This window comes from Schistocerca serialis, chromosome 4, assembly GCF_023864345.2.
Source record: "Schistocerca serialis cubense isolate TAMUIC-IGC-003099 chromosome 4, iqSchSeri2.2, whole genome shotgun sequence".
Classification (NCBI taxonomy): Eukaryota; Metazoa; Arthropoda; class Insecta; order Orthoptera; family Acrididae; genus Schistocerca; species Schistocerca serialis.
In genome coordinates, this window is record NC_064641.1 from 153,798,304 (window position 1) to 153,812,875 (window position 14,572).

At 44.4% G+C, this 14,572-nt stretch overlaps 1 protein-coding gene and 1 pseudogene across 1 annotated transcript in view; one reads left to right on the forward strand and one right to left on the reverse strand.

The window, feature by feature from the left end:
* LOC126474050 (netrin-3-like) overlaps window positions 1-14,572 on the reverse strand; it is a 442,560-nt gene that overhangs the window by 78,309 nt on the left and 349,679 nt on the right. The window lies entirely within an intron of this gene.
* On the forward strand, window positions 2,136-2,253 carry LOC126476126 (5S ribosomal RNA; annotated as a pseudogene).

Consider the following 14,572-nt stretch of genomic DNA (forward strand, 5'->3'; position numbering starts at 1 on the left):
AGGCAGGCTTCGAACCTGCGACCGTAGCGGTCGCGCGGTTCCAGATGTAGCGCCTAGAGCCGCTCGGTCACCCCGGCCGGCGGAGAAGTGAAAATTGTATTGTTAGTAGACAAACAGTAACAGCAGAATGAGTCGCTCGGGAGAGCTCGTTGGTGTCATTGGAGGTCGTCCGAGTAACAAATCCATCAGGGACATTTCAAGTCCTCTAAAGCTGCATAGGTCAATTGTTGGTGACGTGACCAGGCAATGGAAAAAGGGAAGGAAGAGCCACAGGTAAACAAAGACCTGGCAAAGCTTGTGTACTGGCGGACACGGACCCCGTCGAGCACTGAGGAGGGTGGCTGTACAAAATAGCATGAAATCTGCGGAAGGAATTACTGGTGAGTTCCATAGTGCCACTAGCAGGCCAAATAGCACAATGACTGTAGGTAGAGAGTTTAATGGAACAGGCTACAATGCCGAGCAGCTCCCCATAAGCCAAAAATTTCTGTAGTTACTGCAAAGATGATGTAAAGAGAGACGCCACTGAACAGTGGATGACTGTAAATGGTACCTGCCATCATATCTTGTGCCAACATAGAAGTACGGAGGAGGTGGTGTTACGGGGGTGTTTTACGTGTTTAGTATGTGATACCCTTATTGCCCTTGAGAAAATCCTAAACGTGGAAGAATTCCAGCACATTTCACATCATCGTGTACCATGTGAAGTAGAGGTAAAGTTCACAGACGAAGACTGCAGAAGCACGAAAATGCACAGTACTACAATGCAGCATCTGCGATGTAATAGTCTGCGGATATAACATTCCTGAAATGGAGTGGCTATCAAGAAGTTCGACCTGGACTCAATGAAACGTCTTTGGAATGAGTTAAACCGCCGGCCGGAGGGGCCGAGCGGTTATAGGCGCTTCAGTCTGGAACCGCGTGACCGCTACGGTCGCAGGTTCGAATCCTGCCTCGGGCATGGATGTGTGATGTCCTTAGGTTAGTTAGGTTTAAGTAGTTCTAAGGTCTAGGGGACTGATGACCTCCTCAGTTAAGTCCCATAGTGCTCAGAGCAATTTGAACAATTTTTTGAGTTAAACCGTCGGCTTTACACCAGACCCCAAGTGTCCAACATCACCAACTTCTCTTTTTTCCGTTTCAGCCCTTGAGGAAGAATGGGCTCCCGTTTCTCCACGGACATTCTGACACCAAGAGGATAGTGTTCCCAGCATATTTCAACACATCACAAAAGCGAATGATGGACACAACCCAATTTAATGTCCACTAATAGGTGTCAAGATACAATTGATCAGTTAGTGTATTTCTAAGGAATAAAATAACCATTAATAAAAGCAAACGTGTTGACTGGCTTAACTGAATTACCAGCCCGTCAGACTCGAATGTGGCGAAAGCAATTTGAACCGTCGTAACGAGGTGGAACGAGCATGTGAAAACTGTGGTAGGGAAAGCAAATGGTCGACTTCGACTTGGCAGAATTTTAGGAAACAGCGGTTCACCTGTAAAAGAGAGCCGGCCGGGGTGGCCGAGCGTTTCTAGGCGCTACAGTCTGGAAACAGGTTCGAATCCTGCCTCGAGCATGGATGTGGGTTATGTCCTTAGGTTAGCTAGGTTTAAGTAGTTCTAAGTTCTAGGGGACTGATGACTTTTTTGTAAAAGAGACAGTACACAGAACGATGGTGCGACCTATTCTTGAGTACTGCTCGAGTGTTTGGGGTCCGTACCAGGTCGGATTGAAGGAAGACATCGAAGCAGTTCAGAGCGGGCTGCTAGATTTGTTACTGGTAGTTTCGAACAACACGTTAAGTGTTGCGGAGATGCTTCGTGAACCCAAAAGGGAATCCCTGGAGGGAAGGCGGCGTTCTTTTCAAGAAACACTGTTGAGAAAGTATAAAGAATCGGCATTTGCTGACTGCTGAACAATTCTACTGCCGCCAACATACATCGCGCGTAAGGACCACGAAGATAAGATACGAGAAATCAGGGCTCGTACGGAGGCGTACAGACAGTAGACAGGAGGGGAAACGACAGTTAGTGGTACAGGATACCCTCCGCCACACACCTTACTGTGGCTTGCGGAGTATAGATGTAGACGTAGATATTTCTAAAATAAAAAAAAGCATGAATTACACTATGGCAACGACCTTGCCGCAGTGGATACACCGGTTCCCGTGAGATCACCGAAGTTAAGCGCTGTCGGGCGTGGTCGGCACTTGGATGGGTGACCATCCAGGCCGCCATGCGCTGTTGCCATTTTTGGGAGTGCACTCAGCCTCGTAATGCCAATTGAGGAGCTACTCGACCGAATAGTAGCAGCTTCGGTCAAGAATACCATCTTACGACCGGGAGAGGGGTGTGCTGACCCCACGTCTCTCCTATCCGCATCCTCCACCGAGGATGACACGGCGGCCGGATGGTCCCGGTAGGCCACTCGTGACCTGAAGACGGAGTGCTTTTTAATGAATTACACTATCAAAAACTTGCCTCATCAAAAGTTATCACTTGCTGAATATGCGATAGTTAATTCCTTGAATAGTATATTTAATGGGTGTGTCTACGCCATGCGGGATATTCTGTATTCCTGGTTAAAGTGTTGATGATGTCAGTGATCGTATGCTGGCGCGGCTTCGTCAATGAACTCATTAACGTGGAATCCACCCCGTTAACCCAGTAACGGGAACAGGTGCTAAAGGAGTATTAAAACGCTGTAAGTCATTTGCGGAATGCTGTTAAATACACAGCAGTGTGACGGCTCGTTAGCGCGAGCTTACCCGAAGAGATCACAGCGGCTTTCGGCCCTCCTTGCAGGAGGCGAGCTGTTGCGTCCAGTGTGGGCCGTGCGTGGTAAACGCCGGCCCAAACTCTTCCTGCTATCTGCGTCGCCGTGTGACAAACTGCTTCACTGGTCCTCGTAAAACAGCTGTGTCCCGGATGAGTAATGCGGCTCATTACCGATTCACTTGGCATCCTAATGGAAAGCTCGCGTTTAATGACCCGGGCCACGCTCCGGCGACTGGTATAATCGTCACACGACTGTTATATACGCGTGTAATTATTTCCATAACTGCAGGAATATATCCCGGCGGCGCGAGAGTAAATCCTGCGGCTCGCATGCTCTCCCTGGAGCGATTCTCGGCAATTGGAATCTCCAGAGTAAGGCAGTTTATGTTCTATTTATGGCGACACTCCAGACGTTCATTATCCCGCCCAGCCGCAGAGCACTCTTCTTCCTCCTACAGAGCGATACAATTTACTCCGCTATATCTTACTCTCGGTAGCGCAACATTCAGCGACAGAGCAGTAGCGAGGCTATACCGAGACACTGACAGAAATGCCAAAGTTGTCCTCCCCCCCCCCCCCCCATTCCCCCTATAAAACTACCTATCTGTAAATATGCGTAGTCCTGTAGTTAAGCTCTCTAGGTCACATGAAAAGTCATACAAGAGGTGATGAATGAGTTTATTAACCACAAAGTACGCATGACACGCCGGCCAGGGTAGTCGAGAGCGCTAACGCGCTGCTTCCTAGACTCGGGTAGGCGCACCGGCCCCGGTGCGAATCCGCCCGACGGATTAACGACGACGGCCGGTGTGCCGGTCAGCCTGGATGTGGTTTTTAGGCGGTTTTCCACATCCTCCTAGATGATTACCAGGCTGGTACCCACGCCCCACCTCAGTTACACGACTCGCAGACATTTGAAACTTTCACACTATTTCACGATTTACACTAGACGCTGACAGCTGGGGTACACTAATTCCGTCCCGGGGGGTATGAGGTGGCGGCAGGAAGGGCATCCGGCCACCCCTTAAAATTAACCATGCCAACTCCGTTCTTAACCCTGCGCACAATCCGGGATAAAGGCAGTAGCAAAAGAAAGAAAGAAGAAAGTATGCATCACACGTTATGGAGTTATTTCCATCTACAGAAATCCAAGTGTGAAGGTGGCAGAAGGACAATAGCATTACCAAATGTGCACGTAACATGAGGCGACAGACTACGCATGTTACGTATACAGCTGGTAACACTCTTGTTCTTGTGCTACTTTTGTACTTGGATTTCTGAATATGGAAATAACTCTGATACGCGTTATCCTTACTTTGTGATCAATAAAGTCATTGTCATTCTTCACAAGCGACCTAGCCAGGTTAATTAACACATTGGTGGTCGCTTTTCCCGCGCGCTATTCGAGAGTGGAATAAGAGAGAATTATTGTGAAGTTGGTTCGATGAACCCTCTGCCAGGCACTTAAGTGCGATTTGTAAAGTGTCCATGCAGATGTAGATGTAGAACACCTTTCTACAATTTTTTCTAGACGGATTTAGCAAATTTTATAATTTTGTGCATGCCATCAAAACTCAGAATCGAGTCCCGGTACGATCAAAGGTGTTACATGGTGCGGGAGTCCACTATCCAGTCTTTACCTGAAGCGCGTACTTTTGAAGATCTAAGGGCTGAGAAGTTTCGCCCTCTAGAAATTTCTAGAACATTCCAGAACATTCGAGAGTATTCGAGGGCATTCTAGAGCATTTCACAACATTCCAGAATGTTCCGGAATATTCCACAACGATCCAGGACGTTCTGGAATGTTTGGTAATAGTCTACAACATTCGGGAAGATTCCAGGATCTTCGGTAACATTCAGGAACATTCCAGATAGATGTGGAATATTCCAGAACATTCTCGAATATTTTGGAATGCTGTGGAACATCGTGGACTATTGGAAGCCTTTTTGGTATGTTTTAGAATTCGAAGAACAGTTCTCGGTACGTAAAATCTCAAGAGCATATCGACGGGGTGAATTTCTAAACCAAGCTAAAATTATGTTCTGGGACATATGCACTGCGAGGAAACTCTGCAGTGATGGGCGGAGTTCTACTCACACTCTCACGATATTTTCGACAAACACTTCCAGTTATCGCCTAGCAGATGAGATCAATGCATGCTTAGAAACATCACATCTCTGCCCTCGCATACAAACACTACGGCTAACAAAAACATGGGAGTTGAACTATAGAAAGACGAAACAACAGCGCAAAACAACAGTACATTTTGCTCAGCAACTTTTACGAATAGGCAAAGACACATATCCTACTGACCAGACGACAGGCCTCATTAAACTCAACAGTGATTTCTGCAACATAGCCACTGCTGAAAACGAACTCATCGATCAAATTTATTCAAACATTGTTCACAACTACATGAATCCGGACTGGCTATTTTAAACGGCAATTTTGCCAACTAAAAATAATATTGTCGACGATACCAACTTTAATATTCACAAGAAAATTCCGCGGAATGAGATTTTCACTCTGCAGCGGAGTATGCGCTGATATGAAACTTCCTGGCAGATTAAAACAGTGTGCCGGACCGAGACTCGAACTCGGCAGAAGTGAAGCTGTGGGGACAGGGCGTGAGTCGTGCTTGGGTAGCTCAGTTGGTAGAGTACTTGCCCGCGAAAGGCAAAGGTCCCGAGTTCGAGTCTCGGTCCGGCACACAGTTTTAATCTGCCAGGAAGTTTCAAGAAAATTCCCGTTGAAGAAAGTGTGAGCTTTCCCAGAGAATTTCTAAACTCTTTGCAAATACCCTGCCTTCGACTTAAAACTGGATCTCCGATCATACTACGCAGAAACCTCAACTCACCAAAATTATGCAATGGAACAAGGATGATCATCAAACAGCTGTCGAATAACATAATCGAAGTCGGACTTATGACTGGAAAGTGCGAAGGACACTCAGTATTTGTCCCCAGAATACTACTGATTTAAAGGACTGCAATTTCCAATCATACTAACCTACAGTTTTATAATTAACAAAGCGCATGGACAAACTTTAAAATATTGCAGCATCAACCTCAAAGACTCCTGTTTATCTCACAGGTGGGAAATTCGAAAAATTTGTACATATATTTCCCCGGCTAACAAAATTAAAAATGTTGTTTATAAACAAGTATTGTAAATAGGTATAATATGTTTTCAATAAAATTTTTTATCTCTTATACTTTAAAGTTTATCCTTTTATTCCGACTGCCACACAATCTCATATCACTCCATTAGTAAAGCCGGGTACCCCAGCTAGTGTTAATAAAAAAGAACCATTCTTGAGAATTATTGCTTGAAGGAACTATTGGAGGAAAAATACTGCACACAACAAATTTAAATGTATCATTGTAGTAAATAAATTACAAATTCTGCATCTGCATGTTTTCATGGCGCAGTGACCGATACGTTAAATGGCTAAAAAAATGGCAGGACTTTTTTTAAAACATCTAAATTCCATCCACAGAAAAATTCCGCTTGCAATGGAAATCGAGGAGAATGGGTGTCTTTCATTTTTGGATGTTTTAATTCGTCCCAAAGGTGGGAGCCCCTTGGCAGACGCATTTTATCGGAAGCCGATTCATACGGACATATTTACGTGCAAAAATCTACCACCATCCTTCCCAGACAATGAGGGTTCTCACAGTTCAATGAGCACATCATAGTACTCAGAATGTAGACGTAATAGCGTTGACGCAGCAGGAGTAAAGTGCCACTGTGCAGTGGTAACCTGATTGCCTCACTCCCAAGTCATAAGTGCGTTGTGGTTTACTGGACAGATACCGACGCATTAGCAGAATGAACTCTAACTTGAGTTTTTCAAGCAAGTGCGTATTGTACGCAACGGATACGGAAGGCGCTACGGATAAAACCGAATGTGGATATGAGGAACGAAGAGAGAGACGTACAGAGATTTAAATTCATGGCTCTCCTGCCGTATGTGGGAAACATGTCGTCCAAAATAAGCTCGGATTCTCACCATGCCCAAAGTCATTTACGTGATCTACCCTTCTTAGCATTCTTTTGTAGCACCACATTTCAAAAGCTTATATTCTCTTCTTGTCTAAACTGTTTACCATCCATGTTTCACTTCCATATCTGGCTACACTCCAAAGAAATACTTTCAGAAATGACTTCCTGACACTTAAATTTATACTCGATATTAACAAATTTCTCTTCTTCATAAACGCTTTTCTTGCTATTGGCAGTCTACATTTGATATCTTCTGTACTTCGACTAGCATCAGTTATTTTGCTGTGCAAATAGCAAAACTCATCTACTACTTTGTCTCATTTTCTAATTTAATTCCCTCATTATCACCCGATTTAATTGGACTACATTCCATTACCCTCATTTTGCTTTTGTTGGTGTTCTGACGTTCATCATATATCCTCTTTTCAAGACACTGTCCATTCCATTCAACTGCTCTTCCAAGCCCTTTGCTGTCTCTGACAGAATGTCATCAGCAAACCTCAAAGTTTTTTCACAAGCTACGACACTGTCGCGAATAAATCAGTGACCCTTATATAGCATACATTTCCTTTACTTTATGTCTATGGTCACAAAATCTTATGTCAATAGATTACCGGTTTCGGTCTATAATGAGCATCTTCAGATCTGCAGACAATCTGCTGACGTATTTATTTTCCCATATTTTGCTGCAGAGCTGAAGATAGTAATTATACACCAAAACCGGTAATCTGTTTACAAAAATTTTTGTGACCACAGACATAAAGTAAAGGAAATTTACTCAAAGATTTATTTATTCTCCGTGGGCTTTAATTCCTACTCCAAAATTTTCTTTTGTTTCCTTTACTTCTTGCTCAACATACAGATTGAATAACATTGGGGACAGGCTACAACCCTGTCTCACTCCCTTCTCAACCACTGCTACCCTTTCGTGCCAATCGAATCTTATAACTGCCATCTGGTTCCTGTACAGATCGCAAATATCCTTTCGCTCCCTGTATTTTACTATCCCAGTCTCCTTCAGAATTTGAAAGAGAGCATTCCAGTCAACAGTGTCAAAAACTTCCTCTTAAGTCTGCAAATTCTATAAATGGAGGTTTGCTTTTTCTTAACCTGTTTTCTAAGATGAGTCGCAGAGTCAGTACTGTCTCGCGTGTTCGTGCATTTCTACAGAATCCAAACTGATCTTTCCCGACGTCGGCTTCGACCAGTTTTTCTATTCGTCTGTAAAGAATTCGTGTTAGTATTTTTCAACCATGACTTATTAAACTGACAGTTCTGTAATTTTCACACCTGTCAGCACCTGCTTTCTTTAGAATTGGAATCATCATTCTTGAAGTCTGAGGGTATCTCACTTGTCTCATACTTGTTACACAGTAGATAGAAGAGTTTTGTCATGGCTGGCTCTCCTAAGGCCTTCAGTGGTTCTAACGGAATGTTGCCTAGTCCCAGGGCCTTGTTTCGACTTAGGTCTGTAAGTGCTCTGTCAAATTCTTCACGCGGCATCGTATCTCCCACCTCATCTTCATCTACGTCTTCTTCCATTTCCATAACATTGTTCTCAAGTACATCACTCTTCCATAGACCCTCTATATACACCTTCCACCTTTCTGCTTTCTTCTCTTAGCTTAGTACTGGTTTTCCATCTGAGCTCTTTGTACAGTAGAGTGTCGATACTTCGCGTCTCGATACTTCGCGTCTCGATACTTCGAGTACCGATACTTCGAGTCTCGATACTTCGAGTCTCGATACTTCGAGTCTCGATACTTCGAATCTCGATACTTCGAATCTCGATACTTCGAGTACCGATACTTCGAGTACCGATACTTCGAGTCTCGATACTTCGAGTCTCGATACTTCGAGTCTCGATACTTCGAGTCTCGATACTTCGAGTCTCGATACTTCGAGTCTCGATACTTCGAGTCTCGATACTTCGAGTCTCGATACTTCGAGTCTCGATACTTCGAGTCTCGATATTTCGTGTCTCGATATTTCGTGTCTCAATATTTCAAGCGTCGATATGTCGAGTGTCGATATTTAGAGGCAGGTATTTCGGGTCCCGACAGTTCGGGTCCCGACAGTTCGGGTCCCGACAGTTCGGGTCCCGACAGTTCGGGTCCCGACAGTTCGGGTCCCGACAGTTCGGGTCCCGACAGTTCGGGTCCCGACAGTTCGGGTCCCGACAGTTCGGGTCCCGACAGTTCGGGTCCCGACAGTTCGGGTCCCGACAGTTCGGGTCTCGACAGTTCGGGTCTCGACAGTTCGGGTCTCGACAGTTCGGGTCTCGACAGTTCGGGTCTCGACAGTTCGGGTCTCGATAGTGCAAGTTTCGATAGTGCAAGTCCCGATAGTGCGAGTCCCAACAGTTCGGGACTCGACAGTTAGGGACTCGATAGTTCAAGTTTCCAGTAATCCGAGCCTCCTTAAATGATAAATAATGAAGACATCATTGCAAAAGATAGATAGGGAGAGAACAGCTCAGAGACAAAGCAGACAACAATGCAATCAACACCGACGATTAGCTCGCTGCCCTGTTGCACGAACATCTGTTGTCAGTATGGCACGAAATACCCCGACTGCTGCCGGCTGCTACCGATCAAAACTGGGGAGTTCATACGCTGCTGTAGTTCCCAGTACCTGTACTGTACAGTATAGTGTGTCGTTTTGTTTGTTGACTGTGTGTTCCGTTATACACCTTACAAAGATGAGTGCTGTAACAAAAAAGAGGAAATTTGTGCCTTTGCATCTAAAGTTAGAAGCACTAAGACGACTTCACAAAGGATAAACGATAAAAAAACTTGCTCTCGAATATGGTGTCGGTGAAGTTACTTTTGGTGACTGGCGAAGAAACCGACTTAAATTGGAACAGTTTTCTTCACAGAAATTCTCTCACGAATCTCTCAGTCGAATAAGTATAAAGAGGTTAGACTTCGAAAAAAACAAGTGAGGTACTGTTCATGTTGTTTACCCAACAGTGACAGAAGGGTGCTCCGATTTCTGGCCCAATCTTGCAAGAAAAAGCTTTGTTTTTCAGAATCCAGCTGCAGGAAGGAGACGACAATTTCGCCGCTAGAGTGGGGTGGCTCGACAATTGGAAGAAGAGGTATGGAGCGCGTCAGCTAGACGTATGTGGAGAAAAACTCCCTGGTGACGCTCAGGCCGTTTCAAAATTTACCGTCGAGTTTAAAAAAATCATAACTGACGAAAATTTGTCTAATGAAGGAATATATAACTGTGACGAAACTGGGCTAAATTTTAAAATGTTACCAGCGAGAACACTTGCTTCTTGTGAAGAAAAAAGTGCTCCTCGGCACAAAAATAAACAAAGAGCGGCTCACAGTTATGGCAGCTTCAAATGCAACTGGCAACCACAAACTAAAACTAGTTGTGATTGGGAAGTCTGCCAAGCCAATAGCATTCAAGAATGTATCCATCTCAGCTCTTCCGGTTGTCTATACACATCAGAATAATACCTGGATGAATCAGGAAATCTTCAAGAACTGGTTTTTTAACTCATTTGTACCTGACTGCAAGAATTTTGTAAAAGAAAGGGGACCCATGCAAAGCAATTTTGCTCATGGATAATGCGTCCTCACATCCAAGTGCAGGAGAACTGCAGTGCGACGGTATCCACGCCTTGTTTTTCCCACCAAACGTTACCTGTTTCTTTCAGCCCATGGATCAGGGCGTTCTGGAATGTCTAAAAAAAAAAAAAAAGTATCGACGGCGATTTCTACAGTCAATCCTGCATTCCGAAGACAACGAAAGCATTGTAGGAGCTTTGAAGAAAGTGACTTTGAAGGACGTCGTGTACTGGATTAGCGAATCTTGGAGCGAAATAAAGTCAGACACAATTTCTAAGTCATTCTACAGGAAAGTATGCCAGACACAGAAACTGAAGATTTAGCAGATGAGGACGATCAACCTTTGTGTAATTTAATCAGAAGATTGCCAGGGTGTGAAGAGGCAGAAGAGGTGGGAGTAGGCGAGTGGTTAAATTCGGACGAACAGTTGGAAGTGACAGACTCTTCTATAATTGACATGGTTAACATTACATCGCAGTGTGGGAGTGACGAGGATGACGAGGCAGAGGCTGCACCGATGATGAGTCACGCCGATGGCTACGCTGCTCTCGAGGCCGCCATATGCTACGTGGAACAACAGCCTGAGGCGACACCAACTGACCTACTGCTCCTGAGACGGTAGCGTGACATTGCCGCGAGCAAACGTTACAGCTTCGCCAAATAAAAGACACTTCACTATTACTTGTCTAAATAAATAATTATTGTTAGCCAGCCAATGCAAATGCATGTGTAAATACTTTTATTTTAATAAAGTTCATATTTTGACCTGTATTACTTACAATATCATAATACAGGGCTATTACAAATGATTGAAGCGATTTCATAAATTCACTGTAGCTCCATTCATTGACATATGGTCAAGTGACACACAACAGATACGTAGAAAAACTCAAAGTTTTGTTCGGCTGAAGCCGCACTTCAGGTTTCTGCCGTCAGAGCGCTCGAGAGCGCAGTGAGACAAAATGGCGACAGGAGCCGAGAAAGCGTATGTCGTGTTTGAAATGCACTCACATCAGTCAGTCATAACAGTGCAACGACACTTCAGGACCAAGTTCAACAAAGATCCACCAACTGCTAACTCCATTCGGCGATGGTATGCGCAGTTTAAAGCTTCTGGATGCCTCTGTAAGGGGAAATCAACGGGTCGGCCTGCAGTGAGCGAAGAAACGGTTGAACGCGTGCGGGCAAGTTTCACGCGTAGCCGCGGAAGTCGACGAATAAAGCAAGCAGGGAGCTAAACGTACCACAGCCGACGGTTTGGAAAATCTTACGGAAAAGGCTAAAGCAGAAGCAATTCTTAAACAGGAGATTGGAAAACCGATGGATCGGTCGTGGTGGAGATCACGATCAGCAATTCATGTCATGGCCTCCACGCTCTCCCGACTTAACCCCATGCGATTTCTTTCTGTGGGGTTATGTGAAAGATTCAATGTTTAAACCTCCTCTACCAAGAAACGTGCTAGAACTGCGAGCTCGCATCAACGATGCTTTCGAACTCATTGATGGGGACATGCTGCGCCGAGTGTGGGAGGAACTTGATTATCGGCTTGATGTCTGCTGAATCACTAAAGGGGCACATATCGAACATTTGTGAATGCCTAAAAAACTTTTCGAGTTTTTGTATGTGTGTGCTAAGCATTGTGAAAATATCTCAAATAATAAAGTTATTGTAGAGCTGTGAAATCGCTTCAATCATTTGTAATAACCCTGTATTTCTTTTTCCTATTTAAATTTCGATAGTCCGAGTTTTCGATAGTTCGAGGTGGTTCCTATATTTAGTTACAATGGGTGGTGCAAATACACCTTCCACAACTTCCAAAGGATTAACAACTAGTGATATGTTGTCGACACAAAACATTTCATAAATTAGATCTCTGGGTCGTACAGAAAGCATTTCATTTACCACAGCTCACAAATATTTATTCTCCATCTTGAATTATTCAAGTATGAATTATTAATCTTAATACAATAATACTGCACACATATTTTGAAAACACCGTTAAAGAAATTGAAAGGCTCCATATCACTCATTGCTAATACACATAATTCATTCCAAGGTTTCCTTTCTGAATTACGAAACTTTCTTCCAAACATAGAAGCTTCTATTACAATTTCTCGCAACATAGGTACATTTTCTGAGTTGTGAAAAATATAATCTGGTGATAAACGATAACGTGAAACAATATAACGGATTTTTTTCATTTCTAAAATGTAAAATAATATCCTCTTTCAACAGATCGGGAATATTTAAGTCAATTGAATGGAGAGCATTGTCCAGGTGTCCTATTATTACAAATCTGCTCAACTTGTACAAAGCAGAAACCATTTCGTAGTGTACTTACGAAAAATTCACTAAGTGCAGCTTCAGCGAGGTCAGAGGTAGACGCAGTGTTCAGTAAGTTGTCAGAAGGCATGGTTACTGAGACCCTAACACACCTCTTTATACAGGGTGTTACAAAAAGGTACGGCCAAACTTTCAGGAAACATTCCTCACACACAAATAAAGAAAAGATGTTATGTGGACATGTGTCCGGAAACGCTTAATTTCCATGTCAGAGCTCATTTTAGTTTCGTCGTCCACCTACGCTCAATGGAGCACGTTATCATGATTTCATACGGGATACTCTACCTGTGCTGCTAGAACATGTGCCTTTACAAGTACGACACAACATGTGGTTCATGCACGATGGAGCTCCTGCACATTTCAGTCGAAGTGTTCGTACGCTTCTCAACAACAGATTCGGTGACTGATGGATTGATAGAGGCGGACCAATTCCATGGCCTCCAACCTCTCCTGACCTCGACCCTCTTGACTTTCATTTATGGGGGCATTTGAAAGCTCTTGTCTACGCAACCCATGTACCAAATGTAGAGACTCTTCATGCTCGTATTGTTGACGGCTGTGATACAATATGCCATTCTCCAGGGCTGCATCAGCGCATCAGGGATTCCATGCGACGGAGGGTGGATGCATGTATCCTCGCTAACGAAGGGCGTTTTGAACATTTCCTGTAACAAAGTGTTTGAAGTCACGCTGATACGTTCTGTTGCTGTGTGTTTCCATTCCATGATTAATGTGATTTGAAGAGAAGTAATAAAATGAGCTCTAACATGGAAAGTAAGCGTTTCCGGACACATGTCCACATAACATATTTTCTTTCTTTGTGTGTGAGGAATGTTTCCTGAAAGTTTGGCCGTACCTTTTTGTAACACCCTGTATCGTGCATGGCGCAAATGGCCGTGACCGATTACGCGCGATTTCTTTCTGTCGCCAACCTTTTGCTGGCGTGGGTGCTTGCCCAGATAGCCGGTTTGAAAAGCCAACTATCTCAGCACCACAGCCACAGGCGCCATGGCGACCTTGGGACCAGGGGACCAAGGTGGTGGGGCGGGGGGGGGGGGGGGAGATCGAGTGAATGGTCAACGAATCGACTCACATGTGCGGCCGCACGCGCGTCATCATTCACCTCGAACTGTCGAGACTCTACTGTATTCATAGACGTATTTAAGTGTTACGTTGTAACGTTAATTTATTGACACCTTTCTTTCGATGAGTGAGATGTAGAAATGTCTGGGTGGATGTGCGGGAGCAGCTGATGACCTAATCTTGACGGGATATACAGGGTGAAAAGTATTTAAACCGACAAACTCTGGGAGGTTGTAGGGGACTTAAAAAAAAATGACAACTTTTCCCTAATGTCAATTTTTCCTATGAGGATTATTTAAACCGATGGAGGCCGTATTACGCTCTTCCGTTGTTAGAGGCCGTATTACGATCTTCAGTTGTAGGCAACTGCTGTCCACCAGTGTAGTTGTGCATTGTCACTTGTTTACTAATGGAGCGATACGCCTGGAGTGAGTACAATGATATGGTTGGTGCGTACTACGTAGCGCACCACAATGGACGAGCTGCATAGCGGGTTTATCAACAACAATATCCTAATCGCCGTATCCCGCATCATACGACCTTTGCTGTTGTGTAGCAACGACTGCGTGAGACCGGGTCATTTAGCAGATTACCTGGGCACGGACGCCGTTTCACGGTAAGAACGCTGCAATTTGAGGAAGCTGTCTTGCAGCATGTGGAGCGGGATCCTTCAATCAGCACTCGTGCAATTGCACGTAACATGGGGACGAATCAGACGAACGTAAGAACAGTCCTTCGACAGCAATTGTTACGTCCATTTCACTTACAGCATGTCCA